A 14,522-nucleotide genomic window follows, 5' to 3' on the forward strand; every position below is an offset into this window, starting at 1 on the left:
AATCACCCATTTCACAATAAAGAGACCAGATAAATGGATGCATTTAGCAGCTTTGACTTGCATTACATTTGCCTTCCAAAGGAGCAGGTTTACCCAGCTGCAGGCTCTCCACCCTCACAATAAGTGCAGTGTAAAGATTTCAGATCAGTGTGCAGAAAGACATCTGAGATGAGGAAGGAAAGAAAACCTGCGGGATGAATTGATTCTCGATGATAATCGATTCTTAGCCATGCAACAGTGTGAGATGTTTCTTTTATTTTTGCAGAGATGTTATTTGGACTTGTAATGTATCAAGCAACTGTCTCTTTGTGTTTTTCTCAGTTGTTGTTATTAGCAATCATTGCCCCCCCCCCCCCCCCCAAAAAAAAAAAAAAATGCTTGAGCGCTCTTATATCAACTGCAAAGTAATCAAACTGTGCTAGTATGTTTGGAAGCTTAACTTCATCTCATGCATACATCTGTATAGGCTGTAGGTTTAATCAAACAGTGTATTATTTTATGCATGGGTATGATTATTGTGAGCATATTATTTACAGGCCATGACGGTGAACTCAAATGCCATCTAATGCCCCCACCGCATACTGAATTATTAATTGTCATAAACCAATTACATGCTGCTACAGTATGTGTGATATGTTGTGTTCTAAGTGAATGCAACTTCACATAAAACTTAATTTTCTCGTTTGTTTCGGGGGTTGTTTTTATTCATGGATATATAACTTACCCATTAATTTGGTTGTAAGGAAAATAATTTCTATTTCATTCTAGTTTTTTTCTATGACTGATTCTTCTGACCCTCTCTGCTGCTCCCCTCCTTACTGTCTACCATCTCAGCTTATTATCTGCGTCTATTTACATAGATATAACAATGAATAATTAACCAACAGCAGCAACAAATCATTCACAAGTGCTTCACTGGGCACTATTTTTAATTCTACTGAGGTTTAAGGGTATTATTTTGAAAGGCCACACCAGAAATTGCCCTGCTATTTTCTAAGTAACTTTGTGCAGACGGTGAGCGCTTCAGGGAACAGCTCAGCATTCGGCCGCTTTCAGTCCGACTAGCTCCACTCTCCGGGTCAGCAACATGAGCGAGAGTTAATTTAGAAAAGCAAATCTTTAATCATGACCAGAGCAACAAAACTGACAAAATAAGTGATTTTGCACTTTATCTGTGGATCAGAGAGAATCTGTACCATCATTAGCTTTCTTTCTTTCTATTTGTTTTTGGGTTTTTTTACTTGTTGGTTTTCAACGCGGTTGGATGCGCCCTGGCTGTGCGTTCTGGTTCTGCGGACTCTGACTGCGGTGATGGACCGGCCCGGAAGCTGAACGGTGGGCTTAATTTGTGGGCCCTGCCAGGTGCACATGAAGAAGTCTGAACCCAAAGGTAAATAAACTACTTTAAAAAGATTTTTAAAGCTATTTCTGTGTCCAAAAGTGAGCAGATTCTAAAACATTTGATTGGCGTGTTCTGTCTGTCATCACGAACGAAGATCCTGGACTTTTCGGTGATTTAAAAGTTTGTGGCATTTCCATCCTAACACTACAATTATTAATATATCTGCAAATAGGTGAGCTGCGGCTGACTTCATGGTCAATCGCGGTTGGAGGCTGGATGCGCGCATTCCTTTTTACGCGGACTTTAAAAGTCATACAATTTAACTTTTCCTTCGGTTCTTATTAAGCGATTTATTAATATACCAAGGTTTATTTTTATAGGTGATCTGTGCGCCCTAATGCTACAGATATAATGCCGCGTGTTGCAACCCAGCTGTTTTGTAAGACACGATAACAAATGTGCATTGTTGGTGTTACAGCCTATCTGATTAAGTGAATGAACACACTTTGCTGCTTGCATTTGTTTTCCTGCGGGACTTACAGGCTTAAAATGAATTTGGAAGCGAGCATTCTGTGCGTTTGTAAATGTTTTAAGTTGGCTTCGTCTTTGTTCCATTTCCAGTAAACAGGAGACACTTCCCTATTCCAGACGTGATGCCTTGTGACCCACAACTCATTCATGTATCACGGCGGGCAATCTCTGCCATACTTCTTTTCTCATCTGAACCGTGCCGAGAAGAGTTACGCACGCCTCTGACTCTGCAGCGTAGGCTGCCTTCAGGTTCCGACAGCGCAGCAGCAGCAACCAACAATAAAACAAATGAGAAATGCCCCCCTCAAGGTATTTACGGTGGTCTGTCAGACAGAAATGAGGGGTTTCCAGCAAAGCTTCTCTGGAGAGCTCTAAAACCTAAAAAGTTCCCCCTTGATCAGGAAGCATATGTGGAGATTTTAGTGCGAAATATCTACAAAAAGAAAAATACTTTGAGCTATTTACATTTTAATACATGTGTAAAAGCTCTATACGTGTCAACTTAATATTTTATTTAATTTCTAGTTTATTTTCGTTAAGTTGGACACGTACCGGTAAATACTAATTGTGCAACATGATATTTCGTACGCTTGACATATTTTAATTAACAATTAATTAAATCATTATTATTTGTATTTTATAGTTAATTCAGTAACTGAGATGAGGGGTGAATTGCTGCCACTGAAAAAAGACTCACAAAGATTTAAAGCCGCCTATCGAAGTACGTCGTTCTTCTTTCTGCGTGACTTCTTTGATAAAATCTACATTTGTTCCTAACGTGTGTTTATGTCGCATGAAATGAAGGAGAAAAAAAGAAAGAAACCCTCACATGACTGGATTCCTAAAACCATTTATTTTCTACATTCTAACCATACAAGTGTTACATGATCTTGATGTCACATGAAAAAGGCTGTCTTTGTTTGTATTTTATTTAACCTGTATTTGGTGAATGTGTTGTAACAGATTACAAAAGCTGTAACCGTTGCTTTTGTGACAGCTCCATGCAAATGAAATCATTTATGAGACAATTTTTAAAAGAAAACATAGTTATGTATACACTTTAAACACTGAAATAGCATCTTTTGTCATCAAATGCTGCATGTTTTAGCTGAGGACACGTAGCTATTTACATATTCTAAACTAATTCGGCGCCCACTGAATACATCAGCAAACTGACTTGTCAAAGGTTTATTCAGCGTGGGCTATTTGTATTTGCCCCTTTGATATCTCATACCTACACATTTCTAGTTTGTCTCAACCTATTCCCATGTCGGCAGACAATTTATTTCCCCCTATGTCCTTGTGCATAGGCATTACTTCTTTGGGGGATTAATATTATGATAAATTGTCATAGAAATGATCAAATCTGGTGTATTATTCATATTAATTGTTCTTTGTTTACTGAAGACTTTAAATTACACCCTATATCCAACGGTGGTGCTCCTGGTCTCTATTTGGGTTTTATTAAATATGGGAGATCATGACTCATAAAAAATCTAAACAAAACTGCATGACCTCCTGCTGCTGTGTGTGATACATCACATTTGTGTAACAACATTTCCTTAAACGTAAAGTGATGTGACAGAAAACGTCTTTAAAATCCTTGGCTGTCTTGTAATGCCCCATGGTGTATATGAAATAATGCTAGGCTCACATAAAAAGTCCCATGGAAGACGTTTCCTTTTCCAAAATAAAATTGGGTGTTAAAAATACTATAACTGCAAATAAACAAAATGGCAAAAGAGCAGGAGAGAAATGGTGGCAAGTTCAACGTTCATGTTTATTCTTGCTACTAACCCCCAGGTTCCACAACGTCTGTGCTTGCTAAGTTCCGTTCTTGTCCGACTGACGAAGCGACTATGTTATGTCATTTAATCAGAATGGTTGGACATTCTCCGTGGCTACACCGTCCTTCACCTTCAAATTACGAAACGACTCCAATTTTCTGTTCCATTCCGGTCTGTTGCGCTCCGGCCAGTCAAGCTCCACAATTCACATCGTAGCAAACAGGAAGAAGAATGTCAACAACCTCGGGTTTGTCAAAGTTAACTGCTATAAATAGAGATATTTTTTATTAAATATTTGCGATAACATTAACTGTTTTATTTAAATATCGAATGCAAACCACTCTTTTTATACCCTATCAGGAAGCAGATTTTTCATTTCAGTTTGAAGCGTGGTAATCCTCTGCAAATAGACTTGCATTTTTCTTGTAATGACAATGATTGCACATGCTTTTCTCGGGCTCCAAAAAACTCTGGAGAGGAGCTGGATGGAGTAACTGTGGCTGTTGTAGGCTTTTCTTTTCACGGACTCAGGGAGGCCGAATTGAATGGAATTGACACATACAGGAGCGGAGGATGTGGAATTAAGTTTATTTTCCTCTTCAAGGTTCCTGTCCAAGGTCATTTAAAAGTAATCTGTCTGTTTCAATCTTTGAGCGCAAAAATCACCCCATATTTGTGTTTTCCTTAAATTAAATCCTAAGATCCCTTTAAGTCTGCCTGTCTATGTCTGCTTTTTCCGAACTCTCCTGCCCGAAGGCTCATTGTTTTCCCTCAGACATCTCTTTGTAACAGCAAGAGCCCATAGGATTTTATTTATCTGGCCAGGATGGAACAACACTGGGGACATTTGCAAAGGAAGGATATTGATTCAAAGAGGCTGGTCTACAAACATGTAAGGGGGCGAAATGAGATAATGACTTTTTTCCATTTACTCCAGCCAACTGACCTGAAAATTCAAGGTTTCAGTGGAAGTTGTTCAGTCAATATATGGACAAAAACAAAAGGGTGTTGTGAACTAAAGACTGGGCAAGTCTTAATCAGCAATCTGACTTTTAATTAACATAACCTGATCAAGGTAATCAAATACATTTATGATGTGTTCATTATATTTAGTCAAGGGTAAAATTAGCTGCTCACTCAGAGATTTCTAAACACTATAAATCCTTTGATTAACAACCACTGGTGTGATCATATGCACAGATACTCAGATCTTCTGAGGAGTCTTAGGGTGCAGAAAACCAGCTTTCTTTGTGTTGCCATCTTGTAAATACTCGCCATCCTGAGAATAACACCAGGATCTAATTGTCAAGAATAACAACATAATACGTCTCCTTGTACTCTGAGTTACTAAATCAGTTTAGACATAATTTACTGTCCACATTTGTGACCAAGGGGAAAATAAGCTGATTTGAGAAAATGTGGTTAGGTCATTAAAATATACAGTCTTATGATTTTGCATCTATAATACACTTTATTTGATTTTCTGAATGCATCTGTGTCATGTGTCAACGCAATGCTTTAGTCACCTAAAATATTGGGGGAATTATATCCTAATTATGCAAATAAGGTTGTGCTCATGCACAACACCAGGTTGTGTTACCTGCAGACAGTAGATGTTAACTCCAGCTTTAGAAATTTAGATAAGTCTTTTTGATTTGATCGTCTCAAATGGATGGATGGGTGGGCCATCTAGAATCTCCCCCTAACATCTGTCATGATCAACTATAGTTACCACAAACTACTTCAGACTCGTTACACAAAAGCTTGGAGGCAGTAGCTCTCCCTTGTGAAGCCAAGATGATCTTTCCTTTTCCTTTGACACACCTGCATTTTGTTTGTTATTGGAAAATGTGCGGAAAAGCACTTTTTATCAATTTATTTGTTTTTAGCCGATGTGTCATGAAGTACAAAGGCAAGGAAGTGTGACTCTAAACCAGGGGTCACCAATCTTTTTGAAAATGAGAGTCACTTCATTGGTGTTGTGTCATATGAAGAGCTACCAGTACTGACCTTGGAACTGGAAGAGTCAGAGTTCATCTTAACTTTATGTAAAATATGCTTTGTCAATTAAATCTATAGAAATGCAAGTGTGAATAAACAGGAAGAGTAACGGAATAAAATAAAGTTCTTGATTTTTTAGAGCAGGCTTGTGTGCACCACATGTGGCCCTCGGGGGCTACTCGGTGCCCTAAACTTATTGTTACAATATTGCCATTAATTCCTTCCTGTTTAAGCTCAAAAGGTAAGGGTAGACTTAATCTATTTGGCTGGTAGAAATGAATAAAAAGTAGACTACATCCATAAGAGCAATGACTTTGTGTCTTGATGACTGGCAGTGTTATAACAGCTACAGAGTCACAAGCACTGTGCTCAGTTGCTGATTTTCATTCATGCTTGACATTGTAAGCTACACTGGAAGACGATGTGAACACACACTGACACAACAGCGCTCAGTTGAGCAGCCTGTTTTTACTGACTCCTGCAGTGTGTTTTTGATCACAGGGCAGAAATAAAGCCCCGTGATAGCAAAGTAATTAATAAATGAAAGTCTTGCATAAACATTGATATTTCCAACGTCTTTATTCCATCATTCAGCTCATCAGCTGCCTGAGCACACTTCCACTCCTCTCTGCAGCCGCCCTGCGCAGAGCAAAGCCATTAGTAGAATCCTGCTTCAGAAATAAATGAAACACAAATACATTTGCACCCACAAGCATCTAATAGCAATGTATAAATTACCAAAAATTGATGTTTACAAAGCTGATCTGTGTTTCTTGCAGGAACTCCACAGTTTTAAAGTGTGCGGGGCCATCCTCATAAAAAATAAGCATAGGTTATATTCAAAAGGATATGTGCATATTTAATGCATATTTTCTTTTGTGGGCTCCTGCATTTGATCCGTGTGTTATTTATTTATTAGTGCTGCTTAAATTACAGGGTGAGTGAAAATAGCCCAGTAAGATTGTCTGTCTTCTGCACATTCCCATGAATACGATAAAGGTGCACAATGCATGATGAATGACAGGGGTTCCCTTACCATGATCCCATTCTGCACAATGAAACAAAAAAAATCTACATACAATGCTGTGAAAAAGTATATGTCCCTTCCCAGAGTTCTTCAATTATTATTATTTTTTCTCACAATTGTTAAACAAATGTCAGTATCAGAAAAAAGATAACGTACAATATATATAAACTGATTTTAAATATTAATAACAATAACAACCATTAAGGAAAAAGGGTTAGCACTCGACATTCAGCTTTCTTCACTTTTTAATGTGGGCAAATTAAAAAAAAATAGAAGACTACCAGCAACTGCTGTTTATCACTTTTTGGATGTTCTGCTTAATTGTGAACCCATCATTTTGTTTGGATTCTGAAGCAGTGAGGACTGACCATTCTACTTGAAAAAGGTTATCCAGACCAACGTGGCTCTTTGTCAATAGTCTTTGCTCCCCTAAACCTAATAAAGATTGTGTTGCCTGTGGCACCAACAACTGCCTTCAAGTGAGTTTGATAACTGGCAATCAGTCTTTTACATTGCTTTGAAGGAGTTATGGCCCAATCATTTTTGCAGAGTTGTTTTAATTTTGCCATATTATAAGGTTTTCAAGCAGCTTGTTTAAGGTCATGCCACGGAACATTTAAAGCTAGGGTCAGCATTTTTTCGGATGTTTCCCCACGTCCCTTTTTGAATAACTGTGCATGCGCAAGACCGGCTTACTATACATCGCTCTTTCGCTCTTTAGGGGATTGTGCATTCAAAATCTTCCTCTTCTTTTCATAAACATGAACGTGGTTCGCTTCATGCGACTCTCAGCCATGTTCAAAGTCTACGGTGAGAGCAGTGAAGCTACAATGAACGGCGAAACCTCTAAGCTAACCATGTGTTGCTTTTTGAAACCATTTAGCCTGGTTCATGTTTTCAGATAGGCTGCATCTACTTAAAGCTGCAGTAGATAACCACTGTAAAAAGGGTTAGATGTGTTAAATCTATTATGCTATTTCTTAAAACAGTTGCTATGTCCTGACAGTAGAAGACAGATAATCTGTATAAACAGACCTCTCAACTTTTATCAAAAGTTAGGAGTGAGATTATGCTAATTTGGGGGCGGGGCTTGTTTGGGGGCGGGGCTAACCTGACCCTGGAAGAGCCGGTGGAGTCAACTCCATCTCATTTTTATCCCACCAGACAATGAAGTAGACATGTATTACTTGTGTTAAAAAGAGAAAGAGACATATTAATACTTTATTGTTCAGTTAATGGATTAAAACATAAATAATACACAATTGTTCAAATAATACTGAATAAAATTAAGTAGATTTTAATTATTGCCCAAGTTATTATACTGTTACACATTCATCTATGGGTTGTTTATCATTGTAAATCTATAACCTGATTGGTGGATCAGGCTGAGTTTCATCAAGCCTTTATGGTCCCCTCAGCAGCAACACTGAAGCACACAGAGGTTCCCGCTGCGTCTTTATACACGATCCAGCTGCTGATGTGTCCCTCCTTTCAGCTCAATGCACTTCTAGACTGTTACAGTTTATAACATTCTCATCACCTTTCACAGCGACAGGTTTCTCAGTCAGTCGCCGCGCTGACCAGACAAATCTCTATTGCTCTCGTCAGTGCGCTCTGGGCGCACAGAAAGCACCTGCTCTGGGAAAGGAGGGGAGGGAGAGGAGCAAGCGCGGAGGCACAGAAATACGGTGCATGTAGTTAAAAAATGCAGAATTAATAAAAACGAAACTTATAAACTGACCAAGTGGCGTTTTAAACTGCATCTGGTTAGCAGAACTGTTTTATTATCCAGCGTGCAGCCATGACTGGTTCTGAATGAACCGGTCATCTGGCAGCAGCTCTCCCTCCGCCCCCTCCCCTCCTCCTGTGTACGCGGTACAGGACCTTACCGGCTCACTTTTACCACTGTTAAGACTAAAATTATTCATAACTCTGATCACTCTTCCTGCTGCTCTGTTAAAAAAGAACTGCAGCAGGAATTACTGATGGTGAAAGAAGCCGAAACAGCTCAGCAGAAGGCGGAGTTTTGTGGTCCGCAGCCCAGATGGGCTTTGTGATTTTTATGCGTGAGAAATTCCATGTTTGCGTGTGAGCGTGTGAAGTTAGTGAAATGCGTGTGTCACACGGTCAATGCGTGAGAGTTGAGAGCTATGTGTATAAATATGAAGCTCCTCTGGCTCTTCTCAGTGGTCCTACTGCCAATGGCGTACCGCGCACGTGACGTCACCATCTCAAGAGCAACGCCCCTTGCCACTTTGGTAGGACAAACAGGTAGACAGCGCCCGTAGCCACCAGCCATTACACGCCCAATAGAACCAGCGATATGACCGACTTTATAGCCGTTAAACTTTCGCAAGACGATGTCCCAGCCACACGGTTTACTGGTCGCACTGTCGAAGAACACACCAACCTTCAGCTCAAACGATGGCTTGAGTGTCGAGGGCTTAAAAGACCGGAAAACTGGCCGAGCTGATCGAACGGTAAGTCGTTGTTTTTTTTCCCTGCTTGGCGTTCATGGCGTCGTCGGCCGTTTTTTTTCTGTTTGTAATCACCGTCCAGGAATCGGTATAAGTTGCCAATAGGTAGCTACAAACAGTGTTGTAGTACTCGAGTCCGAGACTCGAACTCGAGTCCGAGTCATTAGCTAAATTTAGAGACTCGTGACTTGACTTGGACTTGAGCACTGATGACTCGAACTTGGACTCGGACTCCTACATTCAGATCATTCTGACTCGGAAATTGAGAAAAAGACTCGACTTTTTTTTATATCATTAGGCTATAATTTTAATATGTCATTAGAATATTATTTTGGTGTATGATTTTAATATCTAAACCGCGCACGTGACGTCACCATCTCATGAGCAACGCCCCTTGCCGCTAAGGTTGGGCAAACAGTGTGAGAGCGCACGTAGCAACCAGCCATTACACATGCAACATATACAACGATATGACCGACTTTACAGCTGTTAAACTTTCACAAAAGGATGTCCAGGCGCCCATTTTACTGGTAGAACTGTGGAACAACATACCAACGTTCAGCTCAAACGATGGCTTGAGTGTCGAGGGCTCGGAAAGACTGGGAAACTGGCCAAGTTGATAGGAAGGTAAGTCGTTGTTTTTCTCCTGCTCGGCGTTCATGCCGTCATTTGCAGTTTTTTTCTGTTTGTAGTCACCGTCCAGGAATCGGTATACATTTTCCGGCCCGCCGAACAATTTAGTCCGGTCCGGTGGCCATGCATTATCATTATCCAACGGCTGTATCTCCTCGCTGCATCGACCGATCCACACCAGATTTGTTGTGAGTCATGGGGGAACGCTGCCGAACGCGTTTGTGGGAATCGCCCGGTGGACGGGCGAGGAAAATGCGTAACAGCATCTGCGGTGGCGGGCGGCCGGCGGTGTGCGAACCCCGCCCGCTGGCCGGCCGGCACCGCGGCGGTGTGCGAACCCCGCCCGCCGGCCAGCACCGCGGCGGTGTGCGAACCCCGCCCGCCGGCCGGCCGGCACCGCGGCGTTGCGCGAACCCGCGGCGGTGGCCAATAGGCCGGAGTGCGCTTGGCTGCGAGGGCCGATCGACGCCGCTTGCGGCTTTAACATCCTTCATATGCGGCCTATCAGCGTACCTCGAGTCGCTGTTGCGCGTTCCATAACAACAATGTTTAAAAACCATGGTTAGGCGACGTCTTAGACTTGGAAAAAGCAGTCGTTTTACCGAGTAAAACCAAGGGTAACTACAGCGAAAGAGTTATTAGTGCAATGGAATGTTACTGCTTCATGTCATACATCACACGTCAATAGTGACTCGACTCGGACTTGACTCGGATGAGTAGTGGACTCGGACTCGACTCGGATTTTTTTTTTAATGACTTGGACTTGACTCGGACTTGAACACTGGTGACTCGAACCTGGACTCGGACTCGAGGCATAGTGACTTGACTACAACACTGGCTACAAAACAACTGTTTACATCTCAGCTGCCATGATAGCCTATATGCTATCATGGTAGCGGGCGCTTCATTCGATTGCTCGGCTGACAAAGGTAAATGGTATTTAAAATACTCTTACCTGTTCACTACTTGATGTCGCTGGAATTGGGTCAGGATGTTCTTCGGTTGGGCCCTTTCCTCCAACAAAATGCCTGCTACATTTGTACGTGAATTTGGTAACTTTTTCCGGGTTGAACTGTTGTGTAGGCAGACCGCACCGGTGTACCCAGCGCACACATTTCTCCTTGGCAGTCTTGAATTTCGGGAAATTAATGAAGAAGACATCCTTCATATGCGGCCGATCAGCGTACCTCGAGTCGCTGTTGCACGTTCCATAGCAACAATGTTTAAAAACCATGGTCTTAGACTTGGAAAAAGCAGACATTTTACGAGTAAAACCAAGGGTAACGCACAGCTCTTTTACAGCGAAACAGCGGAGGACAGAGCAAGCTTGCCCTACTGCGTACCACGTGATATGACGTCTCGTGACGTCACGTTCTAAAAATAGCTCGCTCGCGGTACACCATTGCAGAAATACATACATCACTCCCGGTCAGAAACAACCAATCAGAAACAGGAGGAGTGTCTCATCAGTGTCAATCACGCTCATGTTGCTCACACCCCTCCCCCTGCACAGCATGTGCCATCATTTAAGCTCCAGTGCCGGTGTGCTGCAGCTGTGTGCAGAGAAATGGCATTGAAACAACCTAACATTAAAGGAAAGTGTGGCATCTGTTTAGAAAGCAAAGACATGTAAACAGAAAAAGACTGAAGATGATGAATAGCAAGCTAAAATGAAAGAATAACACTGAGCCTGAAATAAAATAAAGATAAACAACGGAGCAGCACTGCAGTGGGATAGGAACTACTGTAGCTTTAAGTAAATTCTTGATACTACAGATCAAGCAACAATGAGGCCTTAATGTGGCATCTGTCAAGCTAAAATAAAAGAATTACACTGAGCCTGAAATAAAATAAAGGTAAATAACGGAGCAGCACTGCAGTGGGGTAGGAACTACTGTAGCTTTAAGTAAATTCTTGATACTACATATCAAGCAGTAATGAGGTCTTAATGTGGCATCTGTCCAGAAAATGTTAGTGACTACTCATGATTTAACAAGGGGAAGAGGAGGGGTATCACTTCTTCAAAATAGGTCTTGAGTTGAAAAGCTTTTTGTCTTAAAAATGAAAGGCTTGTATGATAGTAAAATCTTTTTGATGATTTTAAACATTATGTGCTGCGATGATGTGATCTGGGAACCTGATATTCAAGCCAATACTCAGAGTATGTTTAAAGGTTTATTGAGGTGAATGGAGTAGATGACAGGCAGGTGATGACGACAGGAGATGGTGGATGACAGGCAGAGACAGGTTAACCAGGTGAGGATGGCAGGAACTCACTAACCAGAAGATGGTACAGGAGACAGGCAGATGACCACATGCAGACGATGCATTGCAGACAGAACCAGACTTTACTAGGTGTAGCAGACTGAAGCAGACTTGAGTAGAAGCTGCAGATGAGTTCCAAGTGAGGCAGAGCGAAGCATGAAGAATCCAGGAGCGACCTTTTCCAAGCGGTGCACACAAGCACTTGTAACAAAACTAGAGAGGTCAAGGCATGAGCAGGTCCAAGGAATAATCAGGCAAAGCGACGAGAAGGCAGTGGGGGACAAACATACGCAGGCAGCCGGACAAGACAAGACGTTCTGGCAGGGAGTGGACGAGTGAGGCAGGTATATGTAGGCAGAGGATCAGGTAGAATGACTTTAGGGTCAGGTGGATCCTATAATGGTGTTGAGTGGTGGCTGGGAAGTGACTGAAGAGAGTGGGGAAGGAATGAAAAGTCCAAAAACCAAAATCATGACAAGGCGTGCCAGAAAGGCACAGTTAGAATAAGGGCAAATACCTTTTCACAGCACATTTTGTATGCAGCAGATTTATCTGTTACTGGACACAAAACAGATTTCATTTTATGTTGAGAGCTGGATTGTGTTATTGTGTATATTTGATACGCATACATGCTGAAAGGAGGGCTGCTCTATCAACACAGTCCTTTATTTAATCAACACAGCCGAGACAGTTTTCTGATGCAGCCTGTGTTCAATCGCACACTGTTCGGCTTCTGTGACTTTAGAGGATCTTTTTTTTTTCCACCAAAGCCAACCTCAACCAAAAATACTGCTTGACTTATGTGAACTAATAGTACATTAAACATGACCAAAGATCATACTGACAACATAAATTGCAATGAGTGCAGGTACCAGTAATGTCCCTCGCGTGTGCGCGCGCACGCACACACACACACACCTTAAGAGCCCATTAGGAGCAGATTGTCCACTGCCTGGTTGAACACAGATATTTTCTGTGTGTGAAAATCACATTAATTAATCTCCCCAATGTGATGTTGATGTCATTGAATTGACATGCTCTGGTGGCTGTCAGGTAAAATAGCTGCAGGGTACAAGGACATGGAGGTGTTAGACTTACAGTTTTTTAAACCTCCCCTCTCCCAAACTCCCTGAGCTGGGAGCGTCTTTGCTTTGCTGAAAAAGGTTTCCAAGAATGGGAATGGCATGGATGAACTTAACACCAATCTGGTGTTAAAGGGCATAGCTATAACTTTTCTAAACATACATCCACAAAATTTCTAGAATGGTACACAATAAAATTATTAATTTTAATGAAAAAGAAAAATATAGTATATAAATAATTGTTTTATACATTTTGACAGATCGAGAATATATAAATATTTACCTCTAGCTACGATGCCAACGTCTACACGAAAGGTTTCTGCACAAGTAGGACTAGTAGATTGAAGTCACGTGAGACGGTGCTCAGGCGTTGCCGGATCATAGTAGCTCCATGATAGCGCTGACAAATGGCTTCTTCTCTGAGCTACATTTCTCAGATTCAAGTGGCAAAGGGTTAGTTTCTATTAAGGAAGCATAGGAGTTCAGAAGATATGCTCAGGCTGCCTCTTTCCTTCTGGACAAGTAAGTTAAATATTTGCCAATGCCAACCAAACCTGGCAACCGGCTGGCAAACAGTACAAATCAAAGTTGGAATTAGAGTGGGGGAACGCGAGTGTGCCACCTACTGGCTGGCTGGAGTTTAACTTCAAGCGCTCTCCTTTGACATATAAACCTGCAGAAAAAAAAAAAAAAAACCTTTTACTAATTGATTTTTGGATAATGTTTATTTTTAAAAATAAAACAAAATGATGAGGCCAAAGCCCAGTATTTTGGGTATTATGTCAATTAGAATGAAATACAATATGCCTGAATTGCTGGAAATGATTCGCACATCTGTTCTATTCTGGTGGTTTAAGCTGTCATATTCAGGGCCGGCAGCTTAAACCACCACAGCTTCAAATTATTGTATTCCCCAAAAATGCCAAGTCCTTACTTTTGTGGCGTTATCGCCACAAAGCATTTGGACTTAGGGCACCGAAATGGCTAACACCGCCCCTGCATGCATGGGGTCACTGTGGCTCAGTGGGAGGAGTAGTTTCCTCCTTTCAAATGTCCATGTGCCCCTGGGCATGACACATAACCCCATTTTGCCTGCAGAGCTGCGTATTAGTGCATAAATGTGTGTGCGTTTATGAGAGTGATCGGGTGAATGTGGCTCGGGGGAAAACAGCTTTGTTTCGTCTGTATGACTAGAAAAATGCCCTATAAATTCAGTCCCTTTATAATTTCACGTAAATCCCTAGATATGTAAAAAAAGATCTGCTGGGTTTTAAGAGCCATCAAATGGTAGAGGTTTAATCAATAGTACATTCAGAAAAAAAAAAAAACATCTGGAATACTAGAGTGAGGAAGACTTATTTATTTGAATTAACTTCA

The 14,522-nt window shown here is 41.4% G+C and overlaps 1 protein-coding gene across 1 annotated transcript in view; it reads left to right on the top strand.

Annotated features, from left to right (window-relative positions):
• Positions 1–1,032: 1,032 nt before the first annotated feature.
• The window catches only part of gcgrb (glucagon receptor b), an 87,630-nt gene continuing 74,140 nt past the window's right edge, over positions 1,033–14,522 (top strand). Inside the window, exon 1 of the mRNA XM_012853991.3 lies at positions 1,033–1,390. The gene's annotated coding sequence lies outside the window, so the exon portion shown is untranslated. The remainder of the gene's footprint in view (positions 1,391–14,522) is intronic.

Source organism: Fundulus heteroclitus, chromosome 5 (genome assembly GCF_011125445.2).
Source record: "Fundulus heteroclitus isolate FHET01 chromosome 5, MU-UCD_Fhet_4.1, whole genome shotgun sequence".
Classification (NCBI taxonomy): domain Eukaryota; kingdom Metazoa; phylum Chordata; class Actinopteri; order Cyprinodontiformes; family Fundulidae; genus Fundulus; species Fundulus heteroclitus.